Source organism: Chrysemys picta, chromosome 2, assembly GCF_011386835.1.
Source record: "Chrysemys picta bellii isolate R12L10 chromosome 2, ASM1138683v2, whole genome shotgun sequence".
In the NCBI taxonomy this organism is placed as follows: domain Eukaryota; kingdom Metazoa; phylum Chordata; order Testudines; family Emydidae; genus Chrysemys; species Chrysemys picta.
The window spans coordinates 203,593,612-203,610,736 of NC_088792.1; the positions used below are offsets into that span (position 1 = coordinate 203,593,612).

The 17,125-nt window shown below is 42.6% G+C and overlaps 1 protein-coding gene across 3 annotated transcripts in view; it reads right to left on the reverse strand.

Annotated features, from left to right (window-relative positions):
- Nucleotides 1-15,059, reverse strand: part of RALBP1 (ralA binding protein 1) — a 53,752-nt gene extending 38,693 nt beyond the window's left edge. Inside the window, exon 1 of one of the 3 annotated variants that reach the window (XM_024102070.3) lies at nucleotides 14,882-15,059. The gene's annotated coding sequence lies outside the window, so the exon portion shown is untranslated. Of the gene's footprint in view, nucleotides 1-7,002; nucleotides 7,112-14,881 lie in introns of those variants that run through there. The other 2 variants (XM_065582048.1, XM_065582049.1) reach the window with 2 other exon arrangements.
- Between the last annotated feature and the right edge of the window lie 2,066 nt (nucleotides 15,060-17,125).

The window sequence follows — 17,125 nt, forward strand, 5'->3', positions numbered from 1 at the left end:
CTGAGCCAGTACGGCCATTCTTATGTTCTTAAAAGATATTATTAGGGCTGTCAAGCGATTAAAAAAATTAAACACGATTAATGGCACAGTTAAACAATAGAATGCCATTTATTTAAATATTTGTGGATGTTTTCTACATTTTAAAATATACTGATTTCAATTACAACACAGAATACAAAGTGCACAGTGCTCACTTTATATTTTTTTTATTACAAGTATTTGCACTGTAAAAAAACAAAAGAAATAGTATTTAATTCACCTAATACAAGTAATGTAGTGCAATCTCTTTATCATGAAAGTTGAACTTACAAATGTAGAATTATGTACAAAAAACTGCATTCAAAAATAAAACAATGTAAAATTTTACAGCCTACAAGTCCACTCAGTCCTACTTCTTGTTCAGCCAATCACTCAGACAAACAAACTTGTTTACATTTGCAAACGCTTCTTGTTTACAATGTCACCTGAAAGTGAGAACAGGCATTCTCATAGCACTGTTGTAATCGACATTGCTAGATATTTATGTGCCAGGTGTGCTAAAGATTCATATGTCCCTTCTTGCTTCAACCATCATACCAGGGGCCATTTTACATTGTTTTGGTTTTGAGTGCAGTTATTTATTTTTTTTTAAATCGACATTTGTAAGTTGCACTTTCACGACAAAGATTAAACAGTACTTGTATGTGATGAGTTGAAAAATACTATTTCTTTTATCATTTTTATAGTGCAAATATTTATAATAAAAATTATACACTTTGATTTCAGTTACAACACAGAATACAATATATATGAAAATGTAGAAAAACATCCAAAATATTTAATAAATTTCAATTGGTATTCTATTATTTAATAGTGCAATTAAAATGGTAATTATTCGCAATTAATTTTTTTAATTGCGATTAATTTTTTTTAGTTAATTGTGTGAGTTAACTGTGATTAATCAGCAGCCCTAGATATTATATAATAATTTATCTGACTATGCCAAATCCCCATCCCCACTTTTTGGGGGCAACTTTACCCAACTGCCATAACCCCACACCAGGTTTTGCACATACCCAGAGGCTCACACACTTTTTAAACAATTTGAAATTTCTGAATAAGTCTTTAGAAAGGATCCTAGATCACTACAAGTCTGCAGAAGCTTCAGACTGTTAACTGTAGTGTTTTGTGTCCAAATAGCAATCATATTGGATTGTTCTCGTCTTCTTACACTTTCAGCTGCTGAACTGGGCTTGTTTAGATGAAGAAATACCACTTTACCCAGGTCTCAATTATTCCACTCTATTTAATAATCACATGTGCACACTGGAACCTTCACCTCTGTACTTAAAGCTCTAATGGCCTGAAAACACCAAAGTTTATGCAGGACTGTACAGTTACTCTAGTAAAAATAAGAACAGACTGGTTTAGCTAAATGTACCATACAATTTAATTCAGAAAACATGTCTAAAGTACCACAATGGAAATAAAATGAGCTGAATAAAGCCAATGGATCCAGCATGGAGTATTTTATTTGAGTGTTGAGCAGTTCTTGTTGCTCTTTCAATTGCCACTATGCTACTATTCATTGAACTTGATAGATCAGAAAGCAAAAGAATAGGAACTGATTTTCCATAGTAGGAAGAGAAACAAGAATCACCAGTTCTACCATCTGGGTCTGTGATATAAGGGTAGACTAGAATTGAAGGTGTGATGTTAGCATGTGTTAGCTAATGTGTAAGACATTGTAAAAGTCAGGAGCAGACAAGGCACAATGCCTTTAACATACTATCTTGACCAGTTTAGCATATGTTAAAGGCAGTATGCCTTGTCTACACTAGACTTTTAAAACATTTTAGCTAACATGCTAATATCACTCCTTAAATAGTCTAGGCAAGGATTAATAGATATTGTCAGCTAAACAGGTTTGAGCCCTAAATGCTAAGTAATGTTACTGTGTGGACAGCACATTTCCTTCTAATCCATTACTTGGCAGCAGGAGTCTGAATGGAGCAGGGACACTGTGCTTCTATCTAAAGCAGGGGTCTCAAACTCAGATGCTCTAGAGGGCCGCATGAGGACTAGTGCATTGGCTCGAGGGCCGCATCACTGACACCCCCACTTGCTGCCCCTGGCCCTGCCCCCACTCCACCCCTTCCATGAGGCCCCGCCCCTGCTCCACCTAGCCTCTTCTCGCCCCTTCCATGCCCCCATTCCAACCCCTTCTCTGAAGTCCTCACCCCAACTCTGCCCCCTCCCTGCCCCCAGGGGGTGCAGGAGGGGTGTGGCGGGGGCTCAGGGCAGGGAATTGAGGTGCAGGAGGTGTGCAGGGTACAGCAGGGAATTGGGGTGTGGGGTGTGGCGAGGGTTCAGGGCAGGGAGTTGAGGTGCAGATGTGCAGGGTATGGCAGGGAATTGGGGTGTGGGGTGCAGGTGGTGTGAGGGGTGCAGGGTGTGGCAGGGGGTTGGGGTACAGAAGGGGTGCGGGGTATGTGCTCCGGCCCGGCACCGCTTACCTAGAGTGGATCCAGGGTGGCAGAGCCGCGCACTGCGGCCAGGGCAGGCTACCTGCCTACCTGCCCTGTCACCGGCCCCGCTCCGCTCCAGGAAGCAGCTGGAGTCCCTGGGGGGGGAGTGGGGGGGGGGGAACGGCACCATGTGCTGCTCTTGCTGCTCCTCCAGGTACCTCCCCCAAAACTCCCATTGGCCACGGTTCCCAGTTCCCGGCCAAAGGGAGCTGCAAGAGCATGGAGCCCTCTACTCGCCTCCCACCCCCCTGCCCGGGGCTGCAGGGCCATACAGTAGTTCAGCCGCTTCAGGGAGTGGTGCGGGGCTCACGGCGGGTGTGGGGAGCTTGGCGGGTCACACAAAAGAACCCTGCGGGCCGTGTGTTTGAGACCCCTAATCTAAAGGTAGCATCTTTTAGGTGGGATGTAGAAAAAGTTGTTGAATATTTTCACAAGAGTAGGGATATCAGCTCTGTTAAATACTCCAATTCAGATATAAGTCTTCCAACCTAAAAATTCTCTCAAGTAGTTTCAACTGGATAGTTTATTCTTTACTTTCCCGCTCTAGAAAGCACTGCTAACAGAACTGAAAGGATGCCATGCTTCTCCAGAGAAGTGGCTTAATTTCATGTATTTACAATCTGGAAAGTGCTGTGGGTCCATTTTATGAAAGCTGCTATATAATCCTTCATTTGAGACACCAGTGTAAACAATCTAGCTTTGTTTGATCCAGTTCTCAATATAAAAAAATAAGATCTAACAGAGGCACTACAATCCACAACAGCAAATACCTTCTGACATTTAGAGGAGGCTACACAAACCTAACACTTCCAGCAAAAAGTATTTCCCCCCCAGGTTTGATATTATGAGTATACTAGTTTCTACAGATTCCTATTCAATTGCTGCCATATATAGACTGACAAAGAGCTGCATTACTACAACACAAGCTGTCATTTGCATTGACAAATCTAAACCAAAAAAAGCTGAAAACAGCTTTGCTCTGATTCCTCTATGGGGTGATAAATGACACAAAGAAGATCACCTTGAAAGTTATTAATGAAATTCTAAGACATTGCACTGGATGACAATGCAATATAAATGAATCGCAGCATCTTCTAATGAACATTTCATGACCTCCATATGATTAAAATGGAATTAGTGGTTGTGGGGATGAACTCCATTCAATAATGGCACAAGAAGGGAAAGGAAGACTGTAATTAAGCTTATGATCTAGAAAGACTGGTTATTCTTCCTGTATACTGCATAACAGTTCTTCCAACGGGTAAGGGCTTTTGATGAGCGGGAAAACAAGTTGTGCCCTAACTCTTACTGCAGGTAGAAAGCCTTGTGTATTATCATAGTTATTGGGTCTAATCCAATGCCCATTAAGTAAATTAAAAGACTCCCACTGACTTCTACAGTATTGGGTCAGACCCATTATGAGAAAAACACTTTAGGGAAGTGAAGTCTAGCAGCACAAAATGTGGACCTTTTCATCAAATTCTAGTTTAACAATGTAATCCTGAATTTGGCTGCATGGTCAGAAGTACCTGCAGTGATTCCAACACAGAACAACATTGCAATCTCACATCATCAAGTTTCTTCCACAAACCCAAAGGAAGATGGGACTCTTATTTTCTGTCCTTAAAAAAAAAAAAATCTACTGTGACATCCTGCATCTCAAAATGGCAACCTATAACCCCCATATTCATCATTCATATATGGTTCTGATATTTCATACAAAACATGCAATGTAAGATATCAAATGAAAGGTCATGATCTCCTGAAACCCATTTTTATGTCAAAATACACATAGCGTTACTATGTATCAAGTTATGAGATTTTCCTGTATGGCTGTTACTGAAATATGTTGCAAGTTTACTAGTGACATACAAAGAAGGCAAACCACTCCCAGGAGGGTGCTCAACAACCATTAATCAGCAGGGGAGGTGTCATCATGGGATTTACAATTCAATGAGGGCTGCAGAAGCACCACATATTGGAGATTGCTCAACTCTATGACTCTGGGCTTGTCTACACTGGCAATTTACAGCGCTGCAACTTTCTCGTTCAGGGGTGTGAAGAAACACGCCCCCCCGAGCGCAGTAAGTTGCAGTGCTGTAAAGTGCCAGTGTAAACAGTGCCCCAGCACTGGGAGCTGCGCCCCTTGTTGAGGTGGGTTTTTTTTTAGAGCGACCACACAAGGCACTTTAAAGCGCTGCCACGGCATTGCCAGTGTAGACTAGCTCTCAGTTTCACAATACCACATCAGGGGGATTGCCCAGCCCAGTGACTCAGCAAAGCCCACCAGGACATGTCTGGGCAAGTACCTTGTCTTCTAGGCACATGGACTAAGGATATAAAATGGGAGACTATAGCATCATGCTTTTGCCTTTCTCCTCCCCCACCTATGCTGGAAGCAACAGGAATGCCGAGAAGACAAAGGTCATCTGAGGAGATTGGTCCAGGCTTAAGGAGAAGCCTGTGCATTAAGAACTGTAACATCCAGTGGGGTGAGAAAATTGCTGATCTAAATAAAGCCTAGTATAATATGGTTTAAGATTTAGATTGCGCGTTTATCTTTTTTTCCTCTGGTAACTTTCTCTGGTCTTTTATGCCTACCACTTATAATCACTTAAAATCTACCTTTCCGTAGTTAATAAACCTGTTTTACATTTTACCTAAAACAGTGTGGTTTGGTTGAAGTGCTTGGGAAATCAGGTACAAAAGCTGGTGCATGTGCTCTCCGTATTGAGGGAGGGGCAGACTGGGTAATAAACTTACACTGGTTAGGCTTCTGACTAGGGCAAGATGGTATAGTCTGGGGATGCAAGGCTGGGGGGAATTGGCTGGTGCCTTTCTCTGTTTGATTCGTGAGTGGCTTTGGGAGCATTCATGCAACCAAGCTGGGTGTGGGGCTCCACACCACATGCTGTTGTCCTGAGTGATAGCAGCACCTGGTGGGGTTTGCTGCTTGTCACTAGCAAAGCACTGTAAGAGACAGCCCAGGCTGGAGGCACAAAGGTGCACAGCAGTACCCCAGTTCCAAGAGCACCCTGGGGATCCCATCAGTGTTAAGTGTAGGGGTAAATAATACTTCTCTATTCACTTTCTCCACACCATTCATGATTTTATAGACCTCTATCATGTCCACCCCTCAGTCATCTCTTTTCTAAGATGTATGGAGAGTTGGGATCAGTTTTTCCTATGTGCATTACTTTGCATTTATCAACACTGAATTTCATTTGCCATTTTGTCATGCAGCTTTGTGAGATCCCTCTGTGAGTCTTCACAGTCATCTTTCTTTTCAGGACTTTACTACCCTGAATCATTTTGTATCATCTACAAATGTTGCCACCTCATTGTTTACCCCTTTTGCCAGATTGTTTATGAATATGTTGAACAGCACAAGTTCCAGTACAAATACTTGAGGGACCCCACTATTTATCTCTCTTCACTCTGACAGCTGACCATTTATGCCTAGCCTTTATTTTCAATATTTTAACCAGTTACTGATCCCTGAGAGAACCTTCCCTATTATCCTATAACAGTTTACTTTGCCTAAGAGCCTTTGGTGAGGGACCTTTTTAAAGGCTTTCTGAAAATCCAAGTACACTATAATGACTGGATCACCTATGTAGTGACATGTGAGGGACAAGGTGGGTGGGTGAAGTTGATCTAGTAAAAGGTATTACCTCACCCACCTTGTCTCGCTAATATCCTGGGACCAACATTGCAAACAAAAGATATATGTAGCATTTATAGATACAAAAGTTTATCACTAATCCCAGTGTCTGCCACATCCCAATACATTTTCATGCTTCCAAGGTCTCAAATCTGTCACGCATAGTATAACATTAATTATGATTAATATGAAATGTTAATACCTACTGTGCAGGGATGTTGCAAGACTTAATTAAACCTTGCAAAGTGTTCATGAAAACATACAAGCCCAGACATCAAATGTACTCATCCATCCTTGCTATGATGATATTTTACTTGCCCATCAAAAAGTGACTTACACCAGGCAACTAGACAAGTAGAATTTTTCCTATATGACTTAATTAATAAATGTGCTTTCATTGCCTGAATGAAGACTGCTGTAAAAACTCAAATTATTTGTAAAAATGTGCCATATTCTAAGTATGTAAGTAAGACTTGCTATCAGGTGCTTGTACCTTACATGAAGGTGCAGTGGAATTACTATGTCATACCTGTAGCTATATTCATTTGTGCCAATGAAGACATTAAAGGGGATTGGAAACGCTGTCAAGGGCACGGAAACTAAGGTCTGGTACAGAGAGATTCTGGAAGTAAAAACCTTAACCCCAGCCACATTTGGACTGAAAGTTATGGCTGTAGAACATGTCTGATTGTTGTTTGATATTCAATAAAACAAACCCCCTGTAAGGGAGTAGACATGGATTATACAGAGCCTTAAATAAAACTGTAACAAATATTTACACTGAACACATTGGAAATACTCTACAAAAACACCACCACCGCAGAAGCCTACCGTACAGAAGAGCAAATATAACTTGGGTTTGTCCTACAGACTGCGGACTTGCAGACTCACGAAACAGTCCCACACAAGGCTCAAGTGAAACATTAGCAGTCTACAGTTCTGTGGGGTGATAGAACACCTTTTTAATTTCACATTAAACTCATATTCATTATCATATTTTTTCTAATATCGAGTTTGAAGTTAACAGTATTACTTACCACTGATATACTTTACATCTTCAGAGTGCTATACAAATATTGACCCGTGCGAGTTAGGTAATTGTCTCCATTTTACAGGTTGGGGGTGGGTGGGAAGAGAGCCAACCAACCAAAAAAACCAGATACTGAAAAGTTACATGACTTGACCAAAGCCACGCTCAGAATCAATGTCTGAGCCAGTCTTGGAACTTGAGTTTCTGACTCCCAGTCCCATGCCTTGCCCACTCTATCCTATCTGTGCAATTATGGTGATGACCAAAGAGAACTACAGTCCTATAATACTCTATGACTAGATCACAGATGAAGTGGAAAACTACAGCCTGAGAAACTATAGTGTTCATGCTTGCAGTGGTAGTTTCATCATTTAAAGAGTAGAATTGTACTAAGACTGTGAAATCAGCTCTTGCAAACAGATGTATTAACCAAAATATGTAAATTGCTTTATTGCTGTAACTACAAGTCTGATAGAATACGGTGTGTTGTGCAACTAAAATAAGTAAGTAGCTAACACTGAACAATTAAGATATATCATATATTTTAAGTTGCAGAACTATGAACTGTATGCCTGCTAAGCTTACTGTGGAAAACTACTAGTAACTAAACTGTTGCAATCTGTTTTGTACATGTAGTTCTGTTCTTTGTACATACAGAATCTGTCAGAAAATAAGATGTATGTTCTGGTGAAGCTTGTAAGATATGCACTATCTGCCAGTTACTGTACTGCAGCTGTACTGGGTCACGTTGGTACAGACACCTCTATGTCTTGCAAAACATGTATGAAGCCACATAAGAGAAAAGGGTTGTGCTAATACAGAGTATTTTTTGATTTTTCATCTATTGTAAACAAGCAGGCTATCTACCAAAATTCTGTAATCATTTTGGGACAGGCTGGATGGTGCAGGACTCTTTCCCAAAGATTGGTAATCTATAACCTCTCTGCATTGTGCTGATTTATCTTTGATTAATAAACTGATTGATAAAATATCAGATAACTCAGGTTCAATACAATAATATAACTCATTGGTATCATGTCTTGTCTACATCCAAAAGCTGTCCCACTGTAATTATACCAGTATAGTTAAAGCAGGTGGCATGATCCCTCAGCATGGACAGTTATACTGGTATAAACACACTTAAATTAGTACAGCTTATTCCCATACGGAAAGGAGAATAAGCTATTTTGGTAAAAGGCACATTTATACCTGCCTAAGTACCGCCAGACTAGGGACTGTACCAATATAATTATCAGTTACAAACAAACAAAAAATAAAACAGAATTACACCGCTGGCAGTTATGATACAAAAACTGTGTGTAAACCAGACCTGTATTATACATGTTTGACTATACTGTAGACATGGGCGGCGGGGTGGAGCCCCCGGCTCCGCCCCTTCCACCCGCACCCTCCCCACAACTGTAGCCCCGGGACTCCCTGCTCTACCTCCCCCCACCCCCGTGGCCAGAGCCACAAGCCCCCCCACCCACCGAGAGAGCCCCCCCCTTGGCTGCAGGAAGCCCAGGCCAACCCAAGTCCTGAGCAATCCCCACTTGGCTGGAGGAGCCCTGGGCTGGCCGAAGCTCTGAGCGTCCCCTCCCCCCCACTGGAGGAGCCCCGGGCTGGCTGAAGCCCTGAGTCTTCCCCTCCTCCCCACATTCAGAGGTGCCCTGGACCAGCCGCAGCCACACCTCCCCTCCCCAGACCCAACCTGCCCAGAGGAAAAGTGTCTGTTAGAAGATGCTTTTGATGTGCCCCATGCAAGTTCCAGAGCGGCTGAGGTGATGGTATGTGCCTCCTCCACCACCTGGGAACCTGCATGGGGCATAATAAAGCAAAGCTTCGCCACCAAATCCTGCTAATGGGGACCCAGCAGCCGCGGCAAAGCCTCTCCTGGCCTATTATACCTGTTGCCCATGACTGTAGATGTGTCTGAAGTCTAAATTGAAATCACTTTAACATTACATTTTTTGGGTTCTTTAAAGTAAAGAACTAAAAGCACTAGCTAAAACCAAACACAGGATGGGTATAAAGTATGCCTCATTTCTGACCTGCGAATCCCCTGCTATTCCATTTCTAGGCTACTTTTCTGAAGAGACTGCAAATCTTATCACATTCTGAGCTGTTTCTGTGATATAGCATCATTTCCACATTCCTATAGACTATGGTGAGACCATCAAATTTGTCCTCTTATGTGACAAGCTAGGATTTGAATCCAAGACTCAATTCAAGAGTCACATTAACCATTTAGGCTTACAGTCAAGAACTCCACCCAGCTGTCCATTCCTAACCCTCATCCCACAAATTGTATTATATTTCCTCCAACAACTCTGTAAAGCAGTTTCAGAACATTCTTGAGAAGAAGCCAAATAAACCCTATGATCAAGCAGTCTTTGAGTTGCTATGTGAATTGAGATCACTGTACAGCCAGATTTCAGGATTAAACATTTTAAGAAGTGCGCCACTTGCTCCTTGTGAAAGAACTTTTCAGTTGAGATTAGTTTGGAGGAGACTAGCAGCCATATGAAGCACATTTTGTATGGAATGTATAGAGGTTCCTAATGAACAGGAAATGTAAAAATCATTAGATTTAAGCAATCCACTAGATTTCTGAAACATTCTGTCTGACTTCACCATATTTGAAACAGACCAGATGGGTACTTATTTCTTCTCTTCACCGCTACTATCAATGCAATGAATGCATTTATGTCACATAATTGTTCTTTAGTTATAATTACATTATAATTCCAAAATTATATATTATATATGTTAAAATCCCACAATTAAGCAATTATATAATGCCATAATTATTTAACGAGTCTTCTCGATTCTGTTAAGACTAGTTAATTTTTACTAATTTAGAGAAAACACACACTACACATGAAGCTAAGAACTTTTTACAGAACACTCACAGCAAACACATTCACCGCCACCAACAAAACCGGAGAGCTTCACTGCTGGAATGTTTACCTTTGGAAATTACTTCTTTCACTCCATGTATTTTGTCCTGATAGATCAATATACATCAATTTATTTTCGGTGTAACGCACAGGAAGTGGGTTCTCCCTTTTTTTTTTTTTTTTAAGTGCTGCAACAAGATCAATACAAACATGTACAATTGGAATTCTTAAGGTACTGATCACCCCAACGATCAAGTTAATTTGAACATTTAATCTGATACTGACCTGAGAATCCCTTCAATTACTAGGGATTAGTTAAAGAGATATTTGTCATCATCAGTCTTTTTTTTTTATATAATAAATTCATTGTATAACTAGCATTCTAAAAATTAGATCTGTTTTTAAATAGAATTGAATCTTTATGGTTGTTAATTCTTATGAAAATGGACACAACATTTGACGTTCTGATTCAAATGTACCATGTTGGTGTCATTAGTCTCACATACTGCATTTTTTCCAACCCACTCCTCATTCTGCTTGAGCCCCATTACTGTCATAAGACTGCACTCCATCCCCATTGTTCCTTTCTGCTGAATAGCATGCTCCTTGCTGGATTCACTCTTTATGTAAACAGCTGGACACCTGTTGAAACTCTGATTCAAAGCAGGAAGTGATCACTGTGCACTAACCTAAACAAGTCCATATACACATGGGAATATTCAGTGTAGTGTAACTACAGTACCAAAATATTAATTTGATCACTAGGAGTTGACCCAGACAATTAAACAAATAAAAAAGGTAACCACAAAAAATGCTTAGTGATATTTCCTCTTTACACAAAAACGGTGCATTCTGAGGGCTAATTTAGGTTGGCATTTTCTTTGAACCACTAAATATCTTACTTTAAAATTAACTGTCAGTAAATTGGCAATCAATCACTTTAGTGTGTGTCAATGGCATTCCTGCCTATAAAGGGAAATCTTGAGGTTTTCCTCTTGGCTTTCCTCTTTTTTTTTTTTTTAAACACATACCTATGTCTCTCTTCTATTTGAAAATATTGCCAAATACTTTGTGTTATTAAAATTAATAAAACAGGACATCAGCTTTAGAAGACTCCAGATGACTGGGAATCAAAAACTCATTTGGGTGGCTTGCCTGAACAAAGTCAATTCCATTTAATGTCACTGACATCTTTTGTATCCATGGCTGTTGCACTGGCTGAGACACTGGAGAAAGTCCTGCAGACTTGAAAAATCCCCCAAAGCCTGGAGTTAGGCAGGCAAGATTAGGGTGTTATTTTCCACTTTTACAATGCTGTTCCAGCATTTTAGGAGAAGCAGAATTTAAAAAAAACTAACAAGCAGTTAAAAGCTATATACATCACTTCTTTATTCCACCAAGTCAGTGAAGTTTCTTTTGTGAGACTGCTGACATGTCCCAGGATACAATGGGATGACTTCAGTGTCATGACTGTTCAGCAATGTGACAAAGAATTTAAATGGTAAAGAAAAAGTCCAATTTTATTCTGTACTGAGCAGTTTTCTAAGATTTTTGATATTTCTATTTTATAAAAAATAGAAAATTAAAAAAACAAAACAGAAAGACTCAAAGAATTACTGTAGAACCTCAATGTTACGAACACCAGAGTTATGAACTGACCGGTCAACCACACACCTCATTTGGAACCAGAAGTACACAACCAGGCAGCAGCAGAGACAAAAACAAACAAACAAACAAACAGTAAACTACTGCATTAAACATAACCTACTAAAAATAAAGGGTAAGTTTAAAAAAAAAAGATTTGACAAGGTAAGGAAACTTTTTGTGTTTGTTTCATTTAAATTAAGATAGTAAAAAGCAGTACTTTTCTTCTCACGCCAGTTTCAAAGCTGTGTTAAGTCAATGTTCAGTTGTAAACTTTTGAAAGAACAACCATAACATTTTGTTCAGAGTTATGAATCATCTCCATTCCCAAGGTGTTTGTAACTCTGAGATTCTACTGTAGTGAATATGGAGCCGGAAAGGCAAAGACTTCCCTTGGTCCTCATCCAATATGTGTTTTTTCAGTCACATTTTTTATGTTTAAAATTTCTTTCGACCCTTTTACAATGTGAAAAACATGCACACAAAAGGGAAAACAAAGCTCCCAAATATTGTAAATACTTACATGAGAGTAGTCTCACTGATTTCAATGAGACTACTCAAGTGCATTAAGCTAAGTATGTGTGTTTGCTTGAGCCCCTTTACTGTCATACAACAGCATTCCATTCCCAGTGTTCCTTTCTGCTGACACTGGTTACATGTTGCCAGATTTTATGGAATGAGAAAAAAGGGTACACAATAGATTATTTTGAGGCAGTAATATCTTAAATATTGATCTACTTAGCCTATCAAGTATTTTTATTTGGCAGACTACCATTAAACTTTTGCTAAGAACAATACAAATAATATATTACAAAAATTAGAGTTGTATTAGTGTAGTGCCTACAAGCCGCAACTGATAGAGTCTCAATGTGCTAGATGCAGCGCGCACACACACACACACAGATTTTACACACAAAAGTTGTACTGCTTTAACTACATTGGTACAGTGAGAGTAGTATAACCCATCTAGTGTGGACCCAATTATTTCAATATAAAGGTGCTTTACACCAGTTTAGCTATTCCCAGACAGGAAGGGGAATAAGTTACAATGATAGAAGGCATCTTTATACCAAGAAAAGGGTCCACATTAGAGGGCATATTATTTTAACCATTTGTTTAAAAAAACCATAATATCATATCCCTAACTGAAAATTATACCAGTACAAAAACTGTGTGTAGAGCAAGCAAAGTTCAAAAATCTTACAATCTAAATAGACAAGTCAAAAGGAGAAAGAAAGTTTTATTATTCCCATTTTACAGATGGGGAACTGTGGCAAAGAAAGATTAAGTTACTTTCTCAGGTAACACAGGAAGCCTTTGGCAAAACTGGAAACTGAACCCAGATCCACACTAAGTTGTCATACTTTTGGACCCAAATATCTGAAATGTGTGTTTTTTCCAGTATACTATTTCTCTCATGCTGCCCTAAACATTTGGAAGGCACTCCCTCTAAACATCTGCAAAGCTACCTCACTATCCACCTTCAAATCCCTCCTCAGAATCCCTCCCTTTTGCTGTGATGCTTACAGAAAACATAATAATGATTAGGCTGCTAGTGTGCACAGACCACTAGCTACCATGCTGACCAATACTGTCTCATTGTTTACTTATACTCCCCCATCTTTCTATATCCATCTGTCGTCTCTTGTCTCATACTTGGACTGTAAGCGCCCTGGAGCAGAAACTGTCTTTTTGTTACGTACAGCACCTAGCACAATGAGGTCCTGGTCTATAACTCTGGCCTCTAAGCACTACAAATACTAAATAATACCGATTTATATATTACTACTACACTAGAAGTCAATATAAACATTAAAAAAGTTGAACTGCATCATGCAATAAAGGCTGTATCCACACCTGTATGATTATTAAGATCCCATAACATTTTTGTAAGAGTAGAGATTGACCCCCAATGCTCTAATAATTTCTCCTTCTTGTTTTTCTACATCATACAACATGCCACATGACTGCCACCTTCAAGCTTATTGGCAGATGCATTTTAGTGACGCTGAACGTATATTGTTTGAAGTGGATCAAGAGCATTAGGGATGAAAGGTGCTACATATGATTGATCATTATCTGCACTCTATGTGAGCGAGTCCACTCTGTTCCGCTGCAACAATGGAATTTGTCAATCTCAAAAAAAAAAAAAAAAAAAAAAAAAAGGCTGATTTGTGCAGGAGACAGAGCTTTCTAAGCAAATTACCCAGGACTGTGGAACTCCTCAGAATGACTACAAACCTCAGTGTTTCCAGAACAAGATGTTCTTTGACCTAATGCACGTTCCCACTGTGTTCTGTTACCCCTTTCATTGCATTTTGCTTTAATGGATAACAAACACTTTGGGACAGGGGTATCTACCTTTTTACTTACATAGAAACCATGCACAGCTGTAACAACAAAATACTATTAGTTGCTGGTATTGTGCAGGGCATACTAGGTACTTTCCAAACACACCATATACAATATGAAAAGTATGATGGCAATTTTGTTTATTTTAAGAGTGATTTCCACTTCAAGGAAATAAAGGGGAAGTGGATTAAAAAGACAGGACAGTAACATGTAGTTTAATAAATTCTTTATGATTGTTAATTCTTGTGCTATATGAGCAGCACAGAATATCATGTGTGTTTCACAGCACACAACCATTTGGGAGTACGTGGGGTGCACGGAGCTTGGTATCCGACACTGGGAGGTACGATGCTCACCTGGGAGAGGAAAGCAGGTGCAAAAACTAGGTGCCTCCTCCCCCACAAAATCCTTGAGGGCACCGGGCTGGGGTAATGGGAGATGCTGGCACACACAGAGCCCCTGTCACTGTGAGGGGGTGCTGGGATGCGGGGCTCTGCCACACCCCTGCCCTGGAGACACCACGGGCAGCAGCAGCCTCGAGGAGGTGGTGGTGGTCCCCGGTGTAAACACCTCTCCAGGGAGGGCGCTGGGTGGGGGAGGGTCCCTGGCACTACCCGGGGCGCTGGGGGAGGGGGGAGAAGAGGGTCCCTAGGGGGAAATCTCTGGTACTGTCCCTCCCCCCAGGGGCCACACTCTAACCCCCCGCCCGGAAGTCACTCCCCCCCGTCACCCCACACTGGGAAATGGGGGCGGGGACCCCCACACGCGCGACCCCAGAACTGACCCCGGGTTTCCGCTTGCCTGCAGGGCGGCTCCGCCTCGGCCTCACGCGCACGCCGCCTCGCGCCCCATGCCGCCTCCGCCGCCCGTTTACAAGGACGGGGGATTCGTGAATAGAACGAGCCTGCCAACACGCATGCGCCGCCGGCAGCTTTCCCCCGTCTGCCCCCGGCAGCGGTAAGAGGAGAGTGCGCATGCGCATAGCAAAGGCAGCCGCAAGAGGCGGGATGGAGCTGCGCATGCGCCTCGCAAACCGGGGGGGGGGGGGTGCGCCGCCGGAGAGACGACAGAGCGCTTGCGCACTGCTGGTGGCGGTTATGTCTCCTCCCGCGTGGGGCATGCTGGGAATTGTAGTTCCATCAGTTGAAGTAGAGGCCGGGACGGACGGCGGTTGGATGTCGGAGGGTGGAACGCCTCGCGCTCTGCCCGCGTCCGCCGCCTGCCCCTGCCCCGCCTTAGCAGCCCTCGGCCGCCCCGCCGGGCTTTTCTCTGGACACGGTGCCCAGGCGGGGCCGGTGCCAGCTGCGCACGGAAGTCGGGGTGGGTGGGCGGCTAAGAGCGAGACTCCCAGCCCCGCTTTCTGTTTGGCGGTTGGCTGCTCCCGGCTGACATCTGTGCGGCTACCCCGCGTGCCTGGGTCCCGGGAACGTGTGGGGCGGGGGCGGTCAGTGACCCAAGTGCTGCCAACGGGGGCGCAGAGGCGCAGCGCCCGCAATACAATAACGTGTCTCACAGGGGACCCGTTACACCGGCAATACGTGTGTGCGCAAAGGCAGCGATCAAAGCACCGGCCCTGGCAGCTCAGCCCCTTGCCGGGGGGGTCGGGGTTCAAATACAAATGTGATCTGGCCACGCTGCTTCTCCGGCTCGGTGCGCGCCAGGCGGGTCTCGGGCCAAATGGCTCCGCGGCTGAGCGTGTGCAGAGGGAGAGGCGCTGCCTCGCCGCACAACTACGCGTAGGGCTGCCCCGGGCTCGTGTTGCGGTCATTGCATCTGAGCCCCAGGCGCTGTGCGGCCAGGGCAGCAAACTGACCCAACACCAGGGGGCAGCCTAGCTTGCTGCCATCTGCCTCTGTCAAAGGGGTGTGTGTATTTCGGGAAAGGTGATGGGACTGCCGCAGAATGGTCAGATGGCGCTGAAACTTGCTTTGAAAAGAAAATAACCTACACGGGCAAATGCTCGCTGGGAGGGGAGGGATCAAGTGATGAGGAGGGAAGGGGTGCGACACTAGGGAGGAGACAGGAGTACCAGGCTGTCATCCATCCTCTCATTCCTCTCCCATCTACAGAGGTGTGATAATTCCTTACCCCCATCATGTGAGCCAGGTTCTAGAGGAGGTTTGTCTTTCTGGCTGCATCTGAGTCCCTCTCCCTACCTGCCGCCCCCCATGTGATCTGGGATCTGAGGTCTAGATGAAAGATTCTGGGTGGTCTGCTAGAAGGATCAGATAGGTTTGGGAGTGGGTCTTGCAGCCTTTTTCAAAGAGGGAGGGAGTATCATTGGTGGAGAATTGGAGAGGTAGGAGAGTCTCCACAAAGTGATCTTCTCATAGATGTTCCTCTTTCAGAGGGCCCCATCTTGCATCTGAGTGCAGGATGGGATGAACTGGCCCACTGATGGTTTAAAACGGCAAGGCTCTGTTGCTATAATTTAATTATTTGAGGTGAAATGTGCACCACAACAGGACATGCCAGTGGAGTTTTTATCTTTCTTGAACATGAATGATTTGGCTGGCAGAGCCTACAGCCTCCTATACAGCCAGACCTCTTACAATCTTTGCAGAACAATGGCAAACTTCACAAGGTGTCCAGAGGCCCCTAGGAAAAAATTCCTCACACTAGCCCCAGACTGAAGCAGATATAATCCTATGAACGAGTGGTAATCAAGGCTTCTGAAAGTTAGAAGAATAATCACCTTGAGACTATTTTTGAGTTTGGGATTTAGAAAACTAAAATTAGAAGACCATTCAAAAAATTGAAGTCCTCATTTTTCAGAGTTTCATATCACAAAAACTTCTTGTCCAATTCTCCAACTTTGCCAGAAATTCCCCTTTGGCTAGAAACCAGACCTTTAAAAAAATTCTTTTTGCATGCGTGCATGTCTTAAAGTGGGGGGGGTTTGTAATTAAGTTTACAATGGAAAGTTACTTACAATCTTAACTGTAGAATTGCTACCTCGCTTCCATATAACACAGTAAATATTAAATGTTAACATACAGCAGAGCCCTAGCTAACCGAGGTTCTGTTA